This window comes from Ambystoma mexicanum, chromosome 5p (assembly GCF_040938575.1).
Source record: "Ambystoma mexicanum isolate Mex_15411 chromosome 5p, UKY_AmexF1_1, whole genome shotgun sequence".
Classification (NCBI taxonomy): Eukaryota; Metazoa; Chordata; class Amphibia; order Caudata; family Ambystomatidae; genus Ambystoma; species Ambystoma mexicanum.
Genome location: NC_090930.1, coordinates 634,452,255 through 634,475,405, shown reverse-complemented (window position 1 = coordinate 634,475,405; position 23,151 = coordinate 634,452,255).

Sequence of the window (23,151 nt, the reverse complement as noted above, 5' to 3'; positions counted from 1 at the left end):
ATATATATATTCAGTGAAAAAACGTTGTTGAAGGGACGTTATGGTTCCAAGTAAAACCGAAAAACCCTTGAAATTCGCCAGTTATGGTAAGCTAAGCAACCATAACTCGCGCCACCCCCGTGCACTGCTAAGACTAACACCCACGACATCAAAGATGACATCACAAATGTCATTGATGACATCACTGATGACATCACATGTCTGGCTCACTCTTTTTTCTTTTGCTGACATATCTAGGCCACATGGTTTTCTTCAGTAACAGTCAGAAACAAAAAATATATTTTATTTGTAGACGTATCCTTCAAGTAGGTTCTTACAGTAATTCCCTTATAGTCCAGTCACATCATATGAAACATATACATAGGGGAAGACACAAGCTTGAAAGACAGCAATCCTTTTTGTGCATAAAGATAATCAATAGACTTATTAGCACTTTCTGATAGCTCTGTTGTTTTTTTTATGGCTGTACTTTCCCTGTATATGGTCATATTTGTATACATTGTACTCACACTACTTTCCTTAGGGTCCAATTACATCAAGTGATACATATACATAGGGTAAATAGCAGCTTTGAAACAGCAATCATTTATTTGCATGAAAATAGACAGTTAGGTTATGAATTGTTTCTGCTACTACTTGTGCTTTTTTGCTAACTTCACTTTCCCTGTATATACCCATATTGGTATGTGTTCTTGTCTCTTTGTGTTTTGTCTATAGTAATGTAATTATGTAATACATGGGTTTTAATAGCTACTTATTACATATTTCACAGTACATAAAAATCTATTAAGAAAACAATTATCATTTCATTATTCAACATATTAACATTACAAATATTATACCTTCATCTTGCACGCTGCACACAATGCTATGTTTCTGCATGAGTAGCTTAGTATACTAGATAGAACCCCATAATAGAATGCTATTTATATCAATGCATCGTTCAATGCACTAATTAGGGTATGATATTTATTGCAATGATCCTTGACACTTTTTTCGTAACATTATAATAAGAATCCCTTGTACACATATTTCATGAAAAGTACATACACATGTGATGTCATCAGTGATGTCATCAATGACATTTGTGATGTCATCTTTGATGTCATGGGTGTTAGTCTTAGCAGTGCACGGTGGTGGCGCGAGTTATGGTTGCTTAGCTTACCATAACTGGCGAATTTCAAGGGTTTTTCGGTTTTACTTGGAACCATAACGTCCCTTTAAAAAAGTTTTTTCACTGAATTTTATAGGTTTTTAGTAGCGCAACTTAACCATAACGTCCCTTTAACAAAGTTTTTTCACTGAATTTCATAGGTTTTTAGTAGCACAACTTAACCATAACGTCCTTTTAACACAGTTTTTTCACTGAATTTCATAGGTTTTTAGTAGCGCAACTTAACCATAACGTCCCATTAACAAAGGTTTGTTACTGAATTTCATAGGTTTTTAGTATCGGATCTTAACAATAATAATGTTGACTTTATGTACATGTAATATGGAACATACTGAACCCCCCCCCTACTGAACCCGATGTCCGTGAACTCTTTTAATGTCCGCGGACATGTTCGGAGAACAGTACCACTACCTAAAAACTCTGGGGGGGGTATGTTTGATTGTTATATCATAAGATAGGAACATTCAACAAATTCAAAAAGCAGCACACATACACATTATATATGTAGTAATACATAAGAAATGTAAGCCATATATGTAAAACACTAAACATTCATTTAAATACAATATGTTGTGAAATGGAATATACCAAAAGAAGATAAATTGGCTTCCAACATAATTACCTCACAAACACTACAGAAGTAAGAACAAGACCAGACCTACACAGTACTTAGAACATATCTTACCTGAAATAGTAAGTGTACTTTATTTTACTCATATATTTATACACTTTCTGTATTAGATAAAACAAAATGTATTATCTTTTTTTTCTCACAGAAATGTCTAGTACTCTGGAATGGCTAGAGTAGCATTTCCCTCATGAGGAAATGTCACAAAATAGTGAAACTAATGGTAAACACTTTACAATATAAACCATTTAATTATTATTATTTTATATACATTTAACATATACATATATATTTTTGTACATAGCATACCAAAATAGAAAATACCTCTGAAGTAACTTTTATGGATAACAATCTTGACAGCATAAAAGAAAAAATGGATTTATTGTTCACCAATTTTAATAATTTGAAAACTTTTGTTGAAGATCATTTTAAAACAAAAACCTCGTACCATTGTCCCACATGTTCCTGTCCCCCTCACCATATCCCAGCCAAAAATCCCCAAACCCTCTCCATGTCCCAAACGTTTTGATGAGACTTCCATCCCTTCTTCACCTGATACCAATCATGTTGAAACCCCTAATTCTCCTGTTTTTGTTTCCGTTTCTGCCTCACCTTCTCTGTCATAAATTATTAATATATGTGAAATAAAGTTACATTTTTGTATTGTGTTGTACTTAGTTTCCGTTCTTTTTTAAAAATCAATGTAGATGTCCGCGAACAGCGCGGGTGTTCTGACATGTTCGTAAATGAACGAAAATAGAGATGTCCTGTAGAACACTACACATGTCTGTGGTGTTCGCTAGCAAGTTAAAACTGTTCTAAGAACCTAATTGGTGTTCTGATATGTCCGTAATTAAACAAAATAGAGGTGTCCTATAGAACACTACACCTGTCCGTATTGTTCGCTAGCAAGTTGAATCTATTCTAAGAACACAAGCAGTGCCCTGAAATGTTCGTAGGGGGTGTCCTGAGGATGCTGTCCGTATTGTCCGTTGTCGAGTTGAAAGTGTTCTAAGAACTCTCGCGGTGTCCTGAAATGTTCGCAAATAAACAAAATGGGGGTGTGTTCTAAGAACACTGTACCTGTCCGTACTGTTCGCTAGCAAGTTGAATCTTTGCTAAGAACACAATTGGTGTTCTGATATGTTCGTAATTAAACAAAATGGAGGTGTCCTAAAGAACACTCTACCTGTCCATACTGTTTGCTAGCAAGTTGAATCTGTGCTAAGAACACAAGCAGTGTCCTGAAATGTTTGTTCGCTGTGTGACGCACTTATAATTATTTCAGGACCCGAACATTGTCCGCAGAACATCAACGCGCATACGTAAACCATGTCTGTCCTGGGGACGCTGTCCGTATTGTTCTGTGGCAAGTTGAATGTGTTCTAAGAACACTCGGGGTGTCCTGAAATGTTCAATGGGGGTGTCCTGAGGACGCTGTCCGTATTGTTCGTTGTCGAATTGAAAGTGTTCTAAGAACTCTCGCGGTGTCCTAAAATGTTCGCACGGGGTGTCCTGAGGACGCTGTCCGTATTGTTCTGTGGCAAGTTGAATGTGTTCTAAGAACACTCGGGGTGTCCTGAAATGTTCGTAGAGGGTGTCCTGAGGACGCTGTCCGTATTGTTCGTTGTCGAGTTGAAAGTGTTCTAAGAACTCTCGCGGTGTCCTGAAATGTTCGCACATAAACAAAATGGGGATGTCTTCTAAGAACACAGGGCTGTCCACAAATGTTCGTAGGGGGTGTCCTGAAGACGCTGTCCGTATTGTTCGATGTCAAGTTGAAAGTGTTCTAAGAACACTGATGATGTCCACGGACATTAAAAGTTTCCATAGACCATAGTTGAAATGTTTGACTCTATGGGTGTGATATGCTGCAGTGGTTGTGGCCAGGGCATAGAGTGTTGGGTGCATGACCATTTGGTCATGCACCCAACACTCTATGCCCTGGCCACAACCACCGCAGCATATCACACTTATAGTTGCTTATAACTTTGGGTCAAAACAAATTTATAAGGAACAAAGTTATAAGATATTATGCGTGTGATATGCTGCGATGGTTGTGACCATAGCATAGAGTGTATAATATACTTACTGTCTGGTTTAGTAACTGGAGTACATGTATTTCTTGTTAATTTCTGTGATAAAAGAAAATAGCATGTTAGTATTAGTATTCTGTAATGACTTATTACATTGTAAAATCAACATTTTTTCTTTTTTTGGACCCTCATATTTAGTAGATTACAAACCAGAGTACTGTGCAATTTGCTCAGTTTCTGTGTTTGTTGCTAAAATAATTGGGTCTGTGGGAGAAAAAAAAATCCATGTTGGATTAAAATAAAAAAAAAACCTTTTTCTGTTATGCTACAGTTTATTTGTTTGTTTTCAGTGTTCATTTGTTGTTTCTGGCTGCTTTATACATTGGCTTATTGCATTTTCTTTGAAGCAGTAACATATTATTTATTTGTTTGGATATTATGCAATTTTGGAGCAGTTAGATACCAGTAGGCGTTTTCTAACTGTCTATTTTATTATATGTTTTATTGGTATTGATTTATCTGTTTGGATATTGTTAAGTTTTGGAACAGTTAGATACCAATTGGCGTATTCTAACTGTCTATTTTTTTAGCTAATTTAGTGGTATTCATTTATCTGATTAATTGTTGTAGAATGTTTGGGCAGTTAGATAGCTTTTGGAATATTCTAACAGTTTATATTTTTTACTACACGTTTACTTGAGGTTTAAGTACAGTTTAGTTATCAAATTTTGGTTTTAAGAACATTAAATAAGCGTTTGTAAGATATGCTGGTAATCTCTGCTTTAGAGTAATGGTACTATCACTACATTCATACCATCCACATTTCTTTTTTATATATGCAGTGTAGTGCCCTGAATTGGTTGTGGCTCCTGCGTGGTAGATTATACCTATTGTTGTGAAAGTTGTCTTACCAAGTGATATTTGACCATGTGTGAATCCAGTCAGTTTGCAGTTGTTTTTGGTACCATCTGCATTGTAACATAGAAGCATTAGTATTACATATTTACTTTGTGTTTGTATTACTAACGTGGAGCGATTATCTGAATTGCAGGTAGAACATAATCTACCATGGTTTGCATTTTGTAGAAGTTGCTGAAATGGGACGGATTCACAATTAGGTATTGATATATAGACAAAGCGCTCATTGGGGATTTCTTCTTGTGTCACATTGTTGCAGAGAGTGCATGTATATTTCCATATATATGAAATCTGGAAGACTTCATTTATAGGTATGTTTTTGTTTTCCAGTACTAATAGTAAGTACATTAGAAATTCTTGTGGATCTTCCTGTGAGTTTATAGTGAATTTCACCATTCCAGCACAGTAGTCCAATTCTTGTCTTATTCCATGAACACTATACGTGTTTTCAGGATTGTTTGTTGCGTTTCTATGAAGTACTAACATTTGCAAACACAATTGGTCTGTACTGTGTAAGTAAATGTTCTCAATAATTGGTGGTAATTGAAATAGAATATTCATTGCTACATTTGCGTAGCAACTTACACCAATTTCATTTCTAAGTTTAAAAGGAGCAGGTAGTTCTGTATCTGAGTGATTTTATTTTAGTTTGTCTTCCTTCTTTGACAAAGTACTTGGTTTACTTTCCCTAATTGGTTCTTTTTTTGCTTGTGGGACTTGATGAAGTTTTAGTTTCTTTGACTCTCTTTGGAGGATTTACAGTGACATCCTTTTGCATTTCTGTTTGATTTAGTTTTCTTTTAGAACATTTCCATTTTTGTGGAACAGGATATGTTTCTAGATGGGGGTGTATAGTGAACAAAGTCTATTGTATTCTAAAATGCAAGGAATATCAGCATTTATTTTAATTGCATCAAAGTTGATTAGAAATAGACCGTCAAGTGTGCGTAAGCGTGATAGTGCTACGTAGCTCATGCCTTCTTTAAAGATTGTGTTACCAATGTCTATCATTGCTTTGTCTAGGGTAAGACCTTGTGATTTATGAATGGTGACAGCGTATGCAAGACTTAGAGAAAATTGTTCTCTGTGTACATACATGTCTTTGAAGAGAAGGAATCGAGCTGTTGAGCGTTTACATCAGTTATAGTGCTTTCATTTGCTTTGAAAGCATCTTCATATGAGTCATAGTTTTCTAGTATTTCTTCTTCTTTTCTCCATGATTTAAATAGTTGTAGCAGGGACATGTAATATAATTATTTATGTTGAGGAGTCTTCAATGACAATTTGATATGATTAATTAAATTTGGTTTAGTGAGTTTAACTAAGCTGCCTTCACAGTTTGTCACTCTGTATTTACCTTTTTTTTCATCAGGTTTTATATTATTTTTGTATGTGTAGTTTTGGGCTATGTGGTATAGACACATGGTTTCCAGAGCATTACTTCTGTTTGGGTAGTATGTGTCCAATACATTGTTTTTTTAATTTTTTTATTTTTTAATTTTTTTATTTGTGTATGTTCATTTAGAACTTTACAAAAAGACAAGAAGATAGTTGAGCAGAGAAAACAAAAACAAAAGTCCAGTAACTGCAGAAGGGTGGGACCATCAACCCTCTATCCTCTGCAGAGTATGTTGCAGTATTTTGATTGTTGCTAGGAGCCAGGAGGTTCGATCCCCTCATATCAGTTTTTTCCAGCAGATGTCTTCGTCCCACCCACATTCCTCTGAGCTGAAGTGCTTTATGTAGGCCGATCTCAGATCTAGGGTTTCTGGGCATGAGAGCAGTAAGTGCCTGATGGATTCTGTTTTGGCGTTGCACAGACGACATGTGTTGGAGTCAGAGAGGCATCTGATGTTTAGAATCTCGTTGGTTTCGAGAAGATTCAACCTGGTTCTTAGCATGTAGTTTCGTGCCACCCTGTTTGGGAATTTTCGGAGGTATTGCATCGGCTCGTTTAGTTTAGAGAGTGAGGGTGGAAGGTGAAGAAGGAGTTTATTTTTGGTGGCTAGATCTTGAGTCTGGATCCAGTCTAATTCTTTCAATTTCTTGTAAACTCTCGAAGGATTTGTGATGAGGTCGGCTTCCGAGCAAATCACTGAATCCAAAAGGGACGTATTTTTGCCTTTCCAAGTTGTTAGCATTTTGACTTTGCCACTTTGTAGTTCTTTGTTCAACAGGCCAAAGATTTGCTCACTGTCGACCGTGATACATTTCCTAAATAACCTGAGTGAGTTTAGGTTGACTGTTGCTGTTAGTGACAATAAGCTTAGATCCCGGCGGATTGCAGCAATGGATGTGAAATTTGGGAGACCCAGTACCGTTTTCCAGAACTTGCTCTCCAGTTTTTGCCAAGTTCTTTCTGGGATTGTTGGCATAGCATCAGCTCCGTAGGTAATTGAAGGGACAACTTTTTTCTTGTAAAAGTCTATTGCAGGGATGCACAAAAATTTGCCAAATTTTGAATCGATCGCCTTTGCTTGAGAGGCTAATTTCTTTAGCTTGGTTTCCAGGGCGCTCTGCATAGATAATTCATTTTTCGAGGGGTCAATCTGGACGCCTAGATATTTATAGTCAGTGACCCTCTCGATCTCTTTTCCCTCAAGGAACCATTAGAATTTTTCAGAGGTTTTGTTCTTCTTCTGGCCTCCTTCCAGTATCATTATTCTTGTTTTTTCTTGGTTTATTTTTAAGTTGTTTTCAGCAGTGTAGCTCAAGAGGTTGGATAGCTGTCTCGGGAGGCCGATCTGGGTCTGATCCAGGAGTCTTAAGTCATCAGCATACAACAGATGGCTTATTTTCGAGGATGCGAGAGCCAGTGGAAAAGTATGCTCCAGATCTTCTGAGTCCCCGTAATCGCCGATATATGCAAGAAACAGTGCAGGAGCTGGCGGGCATCCCTGTTTTACCCCTTGCCCAATCTGAATTTCGTCTGATAGGGTGCCTCTTTGGGAAAGTCGAACCCTGAGGGAAGTGTCCGTGTGGAGAGCTTTGATTGGTTGTAGTATTTCCTGTGGGCAGCTCCACCTCTCCAGTTTTTCCCATAAGCGAGATCTGTCGACAAGGTCAAACGCCTGTGAGAGGTCGATGAAGGCGATAAAGATTCGAGATTTTTTTTCCCAGGCTTTGCTTTTCAAAGTTCTGATCGCTAAGATGTTCGCTGCCGTACCCATGTTTTTCTTGAAGCCCGATTGGTATTTGTCGTTGCATGGGGCAGATTCAGCCCAAGATTGAAAGCGGTTCAGAAGCAGACTTCCAAAGACTTTGCCAATGCAGTCCAACAGGGCAATTGGACGGTAATTTCGGGGATCAGTAATGTCCCCCTTTTTGTACATGGGAACGATGATTGCTTTTGTCCAGGACGGCGGCAGGGATTTCTGCTCAGAACATTTCTGAAAGATGGAAGCTAACAGCGCGGCCCATTCCTGACAGTTATTTTTCAGGTCGATGTTTGAGATCCCGTCCGGGCCCGCTGCTCTGGAGATCTTCAGTTTTTTGATATGGTTGCTGATTTCTTGTTGGTCGTCCAGTTGGATCCAGGCTGACGTCTGGTCTGTGATATCCTGGTAGGTGGTTTGAGCGGGGACGTGAAGGACCGTAGAGAAGTGGATGATCCATTTGTGCTCCGGCATGGCGTTGATTGGAGAGTTGTTGATTGAAGGCACCGCAGATTTCAGCAAAGACCAGAATTCTTTGGCTTTGTTGCCACTGATGGCTTTTAGCATGATTTCCGTGTCTTGTTGGTATAGTCAGTGTCGGTGTTCTTTCACCCATGATTTATAGGTTACGATTGCCGATTTTAGTTTTTCTTTATTTGACGGATCGTTACCTAGTTGTCTTTTGAGTTTTCGGAGCTCCCGTCGTTTTGTCACCAAGGTGGAATCATAAGCATGCTTTGGCAATGCGGAGGCCGCTGCTTTCTGTTTTAAGTTCACCCGGTGTTTTAACAGCAGAGGTACATAGTCGAGACTGTTTGCGCCCTTGGATCTTTCTTCCCCAGTATAATTTGCCAACAAAGATTTAACCGCTCGAGTTGTCAAGTTTAGGCGGTTTCCACGGGCGTTTGATTCTACTTTCCATGGTGTAGGGTTCAGGCGCCTTGAAGTGGTTTACCAGAGACATCGTCAGCTGATTGTGGTCGCTGGCTGTGGTCTGTCGGACTTCAAAGGTTTGTACTTTGCTCAGGAGGGGTCTGGATACGTAGATGTAATCTATGGTCGCGTTTAGTGAGCCTTGTTCCCAAGTTGGCAGACGATTCTCATTTGGGAAGACGAAGTTCAGGTTATCGAATTTTCTGGAGGAAATCAAGGAAGACAATAGGTAAACTCTTTTCACTGCTGTTGTGGTTTGAGAGGATTAATTCGAGTAGTACTGCTAATATTGAGAGATTCGATTGAAGGGTAGACTTAAGTGTCAGCCCAATTCCCTGTCGGCAGGCCAAAAGGAGACCTGATGTTGGCCGACCTAGGGCTCCTTTATTGGCTGGGGCCAGGATTGTATCATATCCATCCATAGCTGGATTTTGTCTGAGCCAGGTCTCTTGGAGACAAATGATGTCGAATGAGGCTAGGTTTGCATCACCCGTTGTGGTAAGATGTAAGTGTCCTCTCGTGTTCCATGAGCAAAGATGTAGTGAAGATATGAAGTGGTTGACTTTCTGTTTTCCCGTGGGTTCGGCGGGCCGACCTGCGGATTGCTATTTTGTCTCGTGGGATAAGGCCTTTGGGAGCCAGGCCCACAGCCCCTGTAGTTTCACGACTGATTTTGAGGATGTAGAGGTGCTCTCTGTTGGGGTTCCGATGTTCGTCCTTTTTTTCTGCGCCATAAACACGGTCTTGGTCAAGTTGAGTAGGTCCTCTTTTGGCTGTTTAGACTTCAAGGTCGTAGCTTCTATGGACTTTTGCGGCTTTTCGCACCTGGGGTTGACGTGTTTGTTTTCTCGATGGCTCTCATGTGGCTTTGAGGATGAGTTTACCACTGTTCGAGTGAGTTCTGAAAGTCTTCGTAGCTCCGCTTTCTTCTCTTTTTCAGGGATTTTGTCATTTCGATCCGGTTTTCTTTCCGGTTGAGCCTTTTCCCGACGTTGGGAATTTTGAGGATCCCTTTGCACAATGTAACCTAGCGCAGCCAGGTCGTTTGTTGCGTCCGCGATTTTCGTCTTGGTGCGCTTTGATACTGGGTGGATATAGGCTTTCGCTCTTTCGTTAGAGTGGTATGGGTCGATGATTTTTAGATCGGAGGACTTGATCTTCCGGAGGGTTGGGATCAGGCTGAATAGCGTGAGAATCCCTCTTCTATTCAGTATGATGTCATCGTCGTTTTCAGCGTGTTGTTCAAGCTTGATGGGAGACTCCCTCGCGGAGCCATATCTTTTCCGGTGTTGTTCAGTCTTTGAAATGAAGTGGGGTCACAGGTGTTGCCCCCTTTTGTCGGTTTTCCTTGGCTCCAAATGTGTGTCCTCTTTGGACTTTAGGTGGAGGTCCTGAGTTCGTCGCGTCTGCTGTGGGCTGTGTTGGACGCCGGAGGCTGACTTTTTACAAGTTGGCCCCTCGCGAGCTGGTGGGTATGTGAATGACACCGCTCGGGCGCTCATAGGGCTACGGGAGGTAGCGGGTTTCCGACGTTGGAGGATTTTCCTACGCTCTTCCAAGGTGGTAAAATTGTATGGGGAGTCCTCTTCTGACGATTCCTTTGGGTTTTCTTTTTTAGCATTTTGATCACCTTCAGGTGAAGGAGTCTGCGGATTTGGTGGTTGGGGCATTTTCCCACTTTTGTCCGGTGATGTGTCTTGAGTGTCCTCAAGGTGTTGAGAGATATTCATCAGGACCTTGTCTGCCAGAAAGTCCTCTGATGTTCTGGGAGAGGCTTTTGATGTTGATTGGTTTGCGGCCGGACTCGGGGCTAGATTTCTTTCTTTCTCTTTCTTTTTAGATGAACGTAAACTCAGTTGCTTCGCTGAGTTTGGATTCTGGGTTTCGGTTTTTCCCCCAGGGGGTGGTTTTTCTGGTCTCATGCCTGTAAACAGGGGATACGAGGGGTCTGCCGCCCTCACTGGCGGTTTCAAGGGAAGCGAAGCGTTGGCTGTTTCGTCTGTGATGACAATCACCTCTTGCGTTTCAGGAATTGAAGGTTGTGCTAAAGAGATTTGGCCTCCCTGTTTGGCCCCCAAGCAGGATGAGGTGAGGAGGTTTGCCAGGTCTTTATGGCCTTGTTCCATGTCCAACTTTAGGGTTTTGAATTTGTCGTCTAAGGCTGTGATGTATCCTTCCAGGAAGGTTAGTTTCGAGAGCATTGTAGCTTGCATCGCTGTGTTGTCTTTCAGATTTTCGTTAATGCCTTCGTATAGTTTGGTAAACGGGTTCATTGCGATGGTGACAGCTGACATTATTGAGAGAAGGTCTCTCTTATGTTGCGCTGCAGGCTCCATTGGCGAGCCCTGGGGTGAGGGGCGCTGTTTTGGAGCTGGCGAAAATGAGTTGGACTCGTTTAAGATCCGTCTTACTACAGGCGAAGGAGGTAGATAAGGTGGGCCACCACTAAGTCGCCCTGGAAGGTATGATTTTAGTGGAAGAACGGTTGAAGCGCCGTCCTGCCGGGTGCCAATCGGCCGTTCCTTGTTTATTCTGGGTGAGGCTGCGTTGTATGAGGGAGTTTCAGGCTTTTGTTCAGTTTGCGGGGGGGGGGGTTGGCCTCTGTGTTTCGGCAGCTTGATCTTGAGACGACTGTGTCCCTGACTGCCCTGGGGTTTCAGGGAAAGCATTTGAATTCGGATGGGTTGGATGTGGGAGCCTTTACTGAGGATTTGTGAGGCTTTAAGATTGACCAGAACCGAGTTTTCCCTGGGTGAGGCTGTTGGCGTCACGTCGACGAGCTTTTCTGTGGCTACAATAGCTCGATCGGTTTCTAAGGTTTGTTTTGACGTATTTTCCCTTTCAGATGTGTGCTGGGGCCCCAGTACTCGGTGTGGAATCGGGTCAATTTGCTTTGCTGATTTCTCCTGCGGGTCCTGTTTCGAAGGAGAAGCAGATTGTATGTCGTTTGCAGAGTTTTGGTGTTGAACACACGGATTTGTCGGTGGGGTTATTTTCCTCGCTTTTTCAGGGGGTTGGCAGGTTTTTATTGCCTCCAGTATTTCCTCGTCGGTAAGGTCAGCTTGCCTGGAGTGGGGCTCTGGCGTGAAAGCATGAAAGAAGTCGGTTACGAGGGTAGCGACCAATGGTTTTATTGATTTCGAGCCCCCGGATTTTTTTGGTGCTTGACCACTTTTTTTGTTTTTTGACATCTGTAGCCTGTTTGTGCTTTTTTGTGTTTTATATGCAGGTTTTGAGGGTACTTTCTTCCTGGAGGGTCTTCAGTTTCCTGTGTCGGGGGACTCCGCCTCTTTCCTGCTGCGTTTTTTTTTGTTTATCAATCCTGCCAGGGGCGGAGGCAGGGCGGGCGTATACTTTTCCAGGCCTGAGACCTGATCTTCGTTTCCTATAGTCCCCGAGGCACTGTGCTCGTCTACCGAGTTACAAGGAAAGACTTTTGATGGCTTGCTGGAATGCACTTGAGCTTCGGTTTGTAATGACACGTTGGTGTCTCGGTTTATCTTGGTTGATTCTGCATTACTTTTGGGACCTCTGTGCTCTTCTGAGAGGTCTTTTAATCCGTTTCGTAGCGGACGAGGTGGCTGCAAATCCTCCTCAGTGGGGGCGTGGCCTTGTGGCCGTCAAGCCCTTCCCACTGTTGATCGCGTCCTGCCAGGGGAGGAGCGATGGAGCCAGGCTCCTCCCCCTGAAAGGCCCGCAGATGCGCAGCCTCTCTCGGGGCCATTTCCGGGATGGCCGTTGCCGAGGGAGCAGGACTTCGTTCTCCCTCCGGGCTGGCTCGTGGCATCTCATCCGCGCTTTCCACAGGTGCGGACCCCACCCCCAATCACGGTCCTCGATCCTCCCTCCGGAGGTCATCGGGTCCCAGAGCTGTGAGGGTGGGGGCTGCGGGCGAGGGAGCGCTGGCCGGGTGCTGGCGGAGCCCGTGACCAAAGCAGGAACTTTTTGGCGCGGGCGAGGGAGCGCCAGCGGGACACTTTCAAGGTCCGGATTCAGCGGATTCAGCGCTGGAGGTGCGGTTCCAGGTATCTGTTGATGCGGGTCCTCTGCTTCTTCTAGGCTTGTTTTTTGGCAGGTTGTTGCAGATTTTGAAGTTTTTGGCCCAAGTTGTTCGAGAAGGTCCCGTTTCAAGGAGGCGTTTGCGATTGTTGCTGTTGGGGTTTTTAAATGTTTATGGGGTAGACCCAGCAGATGGTGTAGTTGTGCGCCACGATGTTGTAGGCCTTTTGCAGCGGGACGTGGGCACGCACTTCAGAGCAAACGACCCTCCTCTATTTCCGCGGGTTCGCAGTCCGTGGCCATGTCCATGGAAGTGGGGTCCGCTGATGTTGAGGCCATTTCAGTCGTTTCAGACGTGCACAGACTGCCACAGACTGCAACTCTGCAGCCAACTCTGCGGCCGCTCCGCGGCTGGGTGGGGGTTTTATGGGTCCTCCCACATGTAAGGCTGGACACAGTAGAGAGACTCCTGTCTCTGAGAGAAGGATTGGAGTGACTGCCACAGACTGCAACTCTGCAGCCAACTCCGCGGCCGCTCCGTGGCTGGGTGGGGGTTTTATGGGTCCTCCCACGTGTAAGGCTGGACACAGTAGAGAGACCCCTGTCTCTGAGAGAAGGATTGGAGTGACTGCCACAGACTGCAACTCTGCAGCCAACTCCGCGGCTGGGTGGGGGTTTTATGGGTCCTCCCACGTGTAAGGCTGGACACAGTAGAGAGACTCCTGTCTCTGAGAGAAGGATTGGAGTGACTGCCACAGTCTGCAGCCAACTTCGCAAATTCGAATTGTTTTTTAAAATGTCTTGGCTGTTGGGATCATGTTTGGCTATTGTTTCTATATCTTCATATGTTTTTAGAACTCTTTTTCTAGATTTAGCTGGACCAACCTTAGCCATACTATATTTTCAGATTTACCATACAATGCAGTACCAGTTAAATGATCAGCTGATTCATATGATCCACATTCTCTATGGGTGAGCATTTTTATCCCCAAGCTGTATAATTTCTGAGACACTGTTTTATCTGATGACAAGTCATTCCAGAGGTCTTGGAGCTCTGTTTTTTCTGCTTTGGTAAAGTATGCTGTGACATATCGTGCAACTGCAGTAGAATTGTCTGCAATGTACTGCACATCTATGTTTGCATTCCATAAGTGGGCAATGATTGCATTATAATCATTGATATATTTTTCTTATTCTTTTCTTTTTATGTAATATGTATTTTTAGGTGACTTACCTTTAACACTATGTCTAACTGGAGACATGAGGTTGTTCACTTGACCTGTAGTAACTGGTCTAGGGAAACCAAATCGGCATTTGGTGTAGTATTTCCCTTTGTTTTTGTATTTGCGACAACAATATTTTCCACATTTGTGTCTTTGAAATTGTAAAATTTGTGCATGAAGATGACTATTTGTGGCTTCTGATGGAATTTCACAAGTGACATATTTTTCAATAAACTGTAAAACAGTGGCATCACTTTCTTGACCAAATTTAGGAGCATCTTTAATCCATAAAAGCATGTGGATATGTGGTGCTGCTCCGGCTTGGTATTCTTTTCTCCAAAAGAAGTGTTGTACTTCTCCAAGGGGAGGAACAGTTTTTTTTACAAATAAAATGTAGCATAGCAATGAAACAATGGTGAAAATATCTTGAAACATTAACTGAATCCAAAGAACAATGTTCTCCTGGTGTTACTATATCTATGTTTGTTTTGTTTTTATTTGATATGCGTAGGAAATCATGTAAATCTTCCCATGCATATTCTGCACAACTTAATGTAACAAACCAAGTGGGTGGGCCAAGGTTTCTAATCATACAACGTACATCTCCATGACGTCGACACCAGTACTCTTTAGTACCACGCATATTTGCTAATAGATTTGTAATATTTGATTGTAAAACCTCATCCTTTTGTTGCACTTTTTGTAATAATTGAGTAGCTGTCATATTTTGAAAGTGTGATCCCGATTTTAATATGTGTGCAACTCCGTAACATAAAGTTGCTAGTTCACTTTCAAAGAGTAGGTGGAATATGTATTCCACATTTTGTCTAAATCTTGGATCTTCAGAATACATCCGTAATGAGCGGTATTCTGAAGCTGATATGTGAATAGTTCTATCATCATACCTTCCTCCTTTGCCAGTAGGAAAGAGTAGAGGAAAAGCATGTGCTTCTATACTTTTTTCCCATATGCTGATTGGAGATCCTTTTGTTTGACGCATTTGGTATGTTTCCAGTGCATCTTCTATGGTATCATTAGAGTGCAAAGGATGAATTGTATAATGCTCTAAAGTATTTGATATTGCGGCAGGATCTAGTAGCTCAAATTGACCAGCTTCTTGTGTTTCTTGAATTTTTTCAGTTGTATATTTCAAGTTTTCTTCAATATTAATTTCTTTGTAATATTCATTATTCTCTTTAAGATATTGGAAGGCTTGTCTAACTTTATGTAAATCTACCCGCTGTTGCCATATTTTTCTGTCTTTTGTAGGTACTCCATTTACTAAGATAATTAAAGATTGCTGCATTGGATGTTGCACTCCTAGAGTATGCACATTCTCTTTTAGATCTAATGGTAAATAAACTACTTTTATACGAATACCTTTTACCAATTCAGAGGGAGGTAATTTTGCTGTTTTTGGTTGAAGGCGTATTATTACTTGAAATGGTTGTACTGTTTGAATTATGATGCTCTCATATAAATTAAGTTGTTGTAGGGGTTTTGATAATGGGTATAATTCCAAATTATTTGTGATAGCACGTGAAGGAGTTTGGTTGTTGTCAAATTTTGTAGTAAAGTAACTGTAAAGTATTAAGGGGTCACTTATTTCGTATTTGTTTTCTGCTACAAGGTAGAGAGCTGATTCAAACCATTTCGAATCTTCATTGTCTTCTATTTTATATGATAGGTCTACAGTTTTTAATGTTACGTTTATAAAAAGTTCTGCAGCAACATACACATACATGATTTGGTACTTCAGCTGATGTAATTTTAAATTTTAGTATTTCTTTTTTGTATGTGGTTAGCAAAATGTTGCCATGTGTAGAATTGTTGCTAATTTGGTTTAAAGCTATTTCATTCTGTAAATGGCTTTCACTTCCAAAATATTTTTTTCTGGATATAGTCCATTTCTTGAAGTAGGTCTTTCGCTGTACCATGTAGAAGAATGTTATTTAAATGTGCTAGTGCTAAAGCAGGACTTTTAGCATAGTACAGTTTATAGACTAGATTTCTTATAGTTGAATGATGTATTGATATTCTTTTGATATCATGGAAGGTGGTTTTACAAGTAGGTCCTGTAATGCAGGCCAATGAATGTCCTTGTAGTCCTGTGTGTTTGCGCACGGGACAGGTATCCATATTTTGCAGTAGTTTAATTTTGATTTTGTCTTTGCTTTTTACATATTGATTGAGGAATTGGCGTAAAGACTTGAAAGATTGTTTTGGAATATTACATATTGACGTGCATGGCCATTTGTACACAACACGTTCTGATGCAGTTGAATGGAGGGGTAAATCTAAGACTTCAGGGCATATTTTTGTAACAACTACTTCTTGTTCCATTATGGTATTATTTATTTTTTCATAACCTCGACCACTGCTATGTATGGCTATTGTATTTGTTTGGTTTTGTTTGTAGGCTTCTTCATTAAAGTATGGTTCTGTGCTCGTAGTGTGATTCCACTGACCTCCACAGATACTTAAGAAGTTCTTTCTGTTGACATTTCTTTTATTGCGAAGTCTTTTTTTGTAATTTAGTTATTAGTTTTGTTAGTGGTTTCATTTTGTTTAACACTAAAATAAATAACTTTCTTTTGAGAAGATTTGCACTATCTATCAACGCTTCTAAAATACATTTCCTACGATACGTTTTAAGTATTGAACCTGATTTCTCTCCTGTTTTTATAAGATTTTGAAGGACTCTGTGACAGAACATTTTTGCTAAAATACTTTTTTTGGTATGCTTACTTTGCAGTATATCAAGATTTATAGAAGCAGTTTTATTTGTAGTGGTAGTTGATTTTTTGTTAATTGTTTTCTGGTTCGTTTTACATTTTGATAGAGGAGCAAAGTTTCTGTACTTGACACTTGTTGTGTTTTGCTAAATGACTGTATTAGCTGTTTTGTTTGAACTTTTTTTTACAAATTCTGCTAGAGATGGATGCTTATGTTGGACACTTCTCTTTTCATTTGCTCTACTTCTGCTTTGCTTTCTACGGACTTGATTTTTGGTAGGCATTCTTTAGGGTCTGTTGAAAAAAATAAAGAAGGTATGGGTTGGGGTGTTCTGCAATGTATGTGTGCTGTGTGCATGAGTGTTTGAGTAAGATGATGCATGTAATGGTGTCTGATTGTGCATTGGGAACTACAACTAGTAGGGATGTGTATTCTTCAATTAATATGTTACTAAACTCAGGTTCAGATGACAGAAAAAAATAAGCTAGTGGTGTGGAGAAGTACAAATAGTAGATCTAATGTATACAATTAAAACAGTTGTTTGTTCTATACTATGAAAAATCTAGCGGTTGAGTTGGGTAATTTGTGTGTCCAAAAGTAGGAATTTATGCGTCATTCTAGCTGTAAATCGCTGTTTAAGACATGGGGATTTTTGGAGCAGAATGGTGCACAATCTCTAATTTTAGGCACAAAAATAGCATTAATTAACTTTACAGTATGTTTGAATAATAATACAAATATAATGGTGATATTCTACTTACTTTTTTTCTAAAATGAACAGCTTAATTCTTAGTTCTTCTTTGTTCTTCAAATTCGGCTGCTTCTTTTCAGGAGAATGGTCCTCACTGCAATTGTAAAAGAAACACATTAGTAATTTTGTTTGTATATAGCATTGTTTTTAATTTAGATATTGTTTTTTTTAATTGAAATCCTCAGCGCCTTCCTCAAAACCATTAAAACTATCTTATTCACATAAGATACATTGCAACCGTTCAATACATATGATATGTTCTTAATGAACAAATTGTATTGCAATGAGGAACTGTAACAAACAAAATATCTTTAGTATGTCTTGTGAAATTCATAATGTACCACTCAATACCACTATTTCTGTAACTACGCTGTTCTAGGTAATAGTGCCTTAATGTCATGCTTAAATTAAACTAATCAAATAAATAAATAAATAAATAAATAGAAATATGTAATTGTATAAGTATTACTTTTTGAGATGTGAACATAGAGTGTGCATGCATGCAATTTTGTTTGAATATATGTAGTCTATAAATGTAATTTAAAAATGTTAGTTTAACATGATTTGATAGTGTGTGTAAAAGGAAAGTAAATAGTATAAAGGTTCATAAGTGATAGTTCATTTTAGGAAATTGGAAAAAATACAGTAGATTCATTTACAGATTACACAAGCTAAAAGTCAGTTTGAAAATGTGTTAATGTACTGTACAGAAAATATGCATACCTGTAGTTTGTGTTCATGCATATGGATATGCATGGAGCTGCAAGTAGAAATCTTGGAGACTTGTACAGTATTTCTTGTAGATGGTGCTTGCCAATGATATGACACTTGTACTCAGAGAGATTCACAGTACATTTGCAGTGCTGGTCTATGATGATGCAGTTAGATATAGAGGTCTTGAATGTGATTGGTGCATGGTCATGTGATTTCTTAGCTACATCCAATGAGGGAATGGCACAGAGAGTGAAGTGGAAATGGTAGAAGGGCTGTTCATGTTACGATATGTCCGCGGACATGGCGGTAGTTCGCGGACATCGGGAGTTACATCCGGGGATTTTTGAGTTCAGAAGTCATGCAAATGAGAATGAGCACTGAAAGTGATTTCTCAGGAAAGTTTAGAGGGTGTGTTGTAGAAAGCTGTGGAGTAGCTGTAGATCTTGGATTTCCACATGTGGAAGTACACTGGCATGGAGTATGTGGAATGAAGTGGTTGGACTTGCTACCTCTGTGTGCTACTTTGGAAACAGAGCAACATCCAGACATAATTGTAATTCATTGTGGAGGAAACAGTTTAGGACATGTGTCTGGAATTTCTTTGTAATTTGCTATGAAAGAAGGACTTGGGAAAGTCATGGACATGTTACCTAATTCTCAAGTAATGTTTTCACGGATTGCGCAGAGACAAATGTGGCTTCGTTCTTCTTCATTTGGTCCACAAATGGAAAAAGCAAGGCGCAATGTTAATAAGGCTGTTTGTGCATTTCTAAGAGATGTTGGCATGTCCTCTTTTCACAATGAAAATTTTATGTTTCGTAGTACATACATTTTTCGCAGAGATGGAGTCTATCTTACTTATGCTGGCAATCAGGTTTTTCTGAGAAATGTACAAAATGCATTGCGACCTTTTTTAGAAATACAGCATCCATTTTGAAGTAGGTGTTAAGTATGTATAATTTTTGACATACAAACACCTCCCAAAGGCTCTTTTCAGAGCCACCACTTCCTCCCAGAGTAAAATGCAATGGTTACAATAGGGTAGCACCCCAATTTTTTTTATGTTCGCGAAAAGTCTGCGGACTTTTAAGAAATACAAAGGGCCCTGCTTTATTTATCTTCACTTTATTTTTTAACTGTGAAAGGCGGCTCTGAAAAGAGCCTTATTTTTTTTTGATTTTTGTTATTTTGTATTTTTTTTGGTTTTTTATACACGACACACTAGGAGAGGAGGGGAAAGGAGGTTAAAGGGGGGACACCAACCACAGGGATAAGAAAGGGCAAGCTGAGAGAGGAAGATGTAGAGTGGGTTTTATTTGGGTAGTGAGCAGGTCTTCTCATGTTCTGAGACGATAGTCTCAAAAGCACTCCGAAGTGGCTCCCCCCTGCAGAGTACTGTGTCACAGTACATACATACAACTGTGACCCTCGAAAGGTAAGGGTCATCAGAATTCTGTATGGCCTGTGAGGCAGCTTGAGGAAGACGCTGTCCCACAGAGGTGGTCCTTGTGGTAACAGGATCAGAAACAGAGGATGAAGTAGAGGAAATCAACCTACTACGTTCTTCGCAAGGTACAACCTTGCGAATAGCCCCAGAGTGAAATGACCTCAGGTGTCGCTTCATGGTCGTGGTCCCAAAGCTGTACGAACTGTGCTTGCCACGACTGAGTACCATTTTGCACTCATTGCAGGTGACACGGTTCGCACGAGCCTTAGGACCATTCCCATAAATGGTAAACAACCGCCACACCCAAGACTCACGTCTAGTGCGGGTAGTAGGGATTTCCTCTACCTCATTCTCATCATCCTCTTCTTCCTCCTCTGCATCCTCACTCCTGTTCTCCTCTTCAGGCCCTTGGGCAGTTGGTGGTGGTGAAGAGGGTGGGGGTGGTGCTGAAGCAGCTACAGCACCAGGTGGCAGCAGTGGAGCCATGGTAGCCATCGGGTTCTTGATGAATATCTGCAAGTGGATATCTGCAAGTGGCAGGAAAAATCGCAGTGCTCTGAAGAATATTCAGAAACACAATGAGAATAAGGTCTAGGGCGTGGTCTTTTATAGGGGTGCTTGTACGCGGTTCGCATACATGCGCGCCGTCCGCGGACAGATCAAACACAAAAAAAGGTTCAGAAAGTTTCAAAAAGTATGTAGAAACTCATGATTAGTATGTGGGACTTGTGCTATGGTGAGTTTTTATGGAAAAATATTGTGGATTACTTGAAAATTAAATTTTTAATTGTTCGGGGACACGAACAGTGTCCGCATTCAGAACACACGATCAGCGTGGGCGCGGTCACATGATCCCTTTGCGAACATATCCGCGAAGGAAGCACCTGTCCGCAGGACACCAAATGCACGGACATTGGTTTGCGCATGCGCAATGATGTTCTACGGACACTGTTCGGGTCCTGAAGTAATTAAAAATGCGTCACACGGCAAACAAACATTTCAGGACACCGCGAGAGTTCTTAGAACACTTTGAACTCAACAACGAACAATACGGACAGCGTCCTCAGGACACCCCCTACGAACATTACAGGACACTGCTTGTGTTCTTAGAACAGATTCAACTTGCTAGCGAACAGTACGGACAGGTAGAGTGTTCTTTAGGACACCTCCATTTTGTTTAATTACAAACATTTCAGGACACCGAGACAGTTCTTAGAACACTTTCAACTCGACAACAAACAATACGAACAGCATCCTCAGGACACCCGTTACGAACATTTCAGGACAACGCGTGTGTTCTTAGTACACACCCCCATTTTGTTTATATGCGAACATTTCAGGACACCCCGAGTGTTCTTAGAACACATCCAACTTGCCACAGAACAATACGGACAGCGTCCCGAGAACAGACATTGGTTTGCGCATGCGCGTTGATGTTCTACGGACACTGTTCGGGTCCTAATGTAAATAAAAGTGCGTCACACGGCAAACAAACATTTCAGGACACTGCTTGTGTTCTTAGAAAAGATTCAACTTGCTAGCGAACAGTACGGACAGGTATAGTGTTCTTTAGGACACCTCAATTTTGTTTAATTACAAACATATCAGAACACAAATTGCGTTCTTAGAACAGATTCAACTTGCTAGCGAACAATACGGACACATATTGAGTCCTCAGAACACCCCCCATTCAGTTTATTTAGAACATTTCAGAACACCCGTGATGTCCGCAGACAAATGGAACACAAAAAAACATCCACCACATAAAAAAGCACAACATTTAACCTATCTCATACTCTTCCATCGTCCCCAAACACTCCTACACACCAACACACTCTACCAAATACACATTTTTAACAAACATTCACCGCGCTGTCCGCGGACGTCCGCGAATCCAAGATGGCGGGCGCTATCGAAAATCTGACGTGATTCACGCTTCACACCGTCCAATCAGTTAACACGTTGCATGTCTGCGGACATGACGTAGGCCGCTCGGCCAATCAGGACACTGTCCGCAGAGCGAACAGGGAAGTCCGTCCGCGGACCGAACACAGATATCACTAATTTTTTTGCCCTATTTTTTGGTAATTTTTTAAAAAAACTACTGGACGGATTTGCAAAAGCATGCTTTCGGGACCAAGCCGCTGCTCCTGGTCCAGGTTTGGTGAAAATCCGTCCAGCGGTTTGGGGTGTAGGCGCGAGCACATTTTTTTCCCATTCAGTCTATGGGAAAAACAGAAATGTTGGGACCCTCCCTATAACTTTCCCCCCCCGGACGAATCCTCACCAAACTTTGCAAAGAAATTCAGAGTGGGCCATATGCAAAGTTTGGTGAGGATTCGTCCAGGGGGAGCGAAGTTATAAGCCGCCCAAAAAAGGGGTCTTCCTATGGAAACAGCAACTTAACCATAACGACACTGCCACTATCGTGGCAGTGTGATATACATATTTTAAAGTTTTGTAGCGTTGTCAGCCAAGTATATTTACGCGGTTGCATACTGCAAAGACTGGGGAACAGGGGTTAACCGGCGTGTACAAAATGAACCAATAGAATGTCTACATCCTTCAACGTGGCTATGCACTGTTGCGCATAATACATCAGCCAATCATAATACACGCTTCCATTCCGCGCTTACATGTCACTCCTATACACGTCAACAAACTATCCAATCAAACACCAAGACATATTGACACAAGTATGCTTATGTCATTCGATGCAACCCGCGCGTAATGCTTCAGCCAACTAATATGCACGTTGTTCTGCGCTTACATGTCGCTCCTATACGCGTCAACAAACTATCCAATCACGCGCCAAGCCATCAGACAATCCCAATGCACGCTGAGACTCTGCGTCCGCACGTGGGCTTTATACGCATCGACAAACCAACCAATCACAATTTGCGCTCTATCGACACGGCTACGCCCATGCCGTATGAAGACCCCTGCACATACAAGTCTGTCGAATCACATGGCGTGGCAGTCTGTAGCCACAAATAATTACTACACCGACAAAAATCACTTTACATTAATAATTGCTATTTGTACTTCCCATTGAAAAGGTTTCTGAGTATCTGCAAGCATTTTTGGCACTGTTTTCTTTAACTCTTCATAATTTTCACCCAATTTTCCTCTAGTCCCATTTTCCTCTCTCTTGTGATTTGTTTGGATGGTCTATTCTTTTCTTTAATTCATTGTTTTCATTTTTTTTAAACTTTTTCATTTTTTGCAGCATTGCATTTTTCGTGTTGTCACTTTTATTCTTCAATATTTTCCTCCCTGGTTGGACATACCAACATGTCTGACCACAAGAATAGGAGCAGTGAGAATATGTCTGACCATGAGAATAGGACCACTGATGATGACGTCATCATTTGGGTTCCAAATCCTTCACCACCAAGGAAGAGGCAAACTGGTATGAAAAAAACTGTACACAGTTG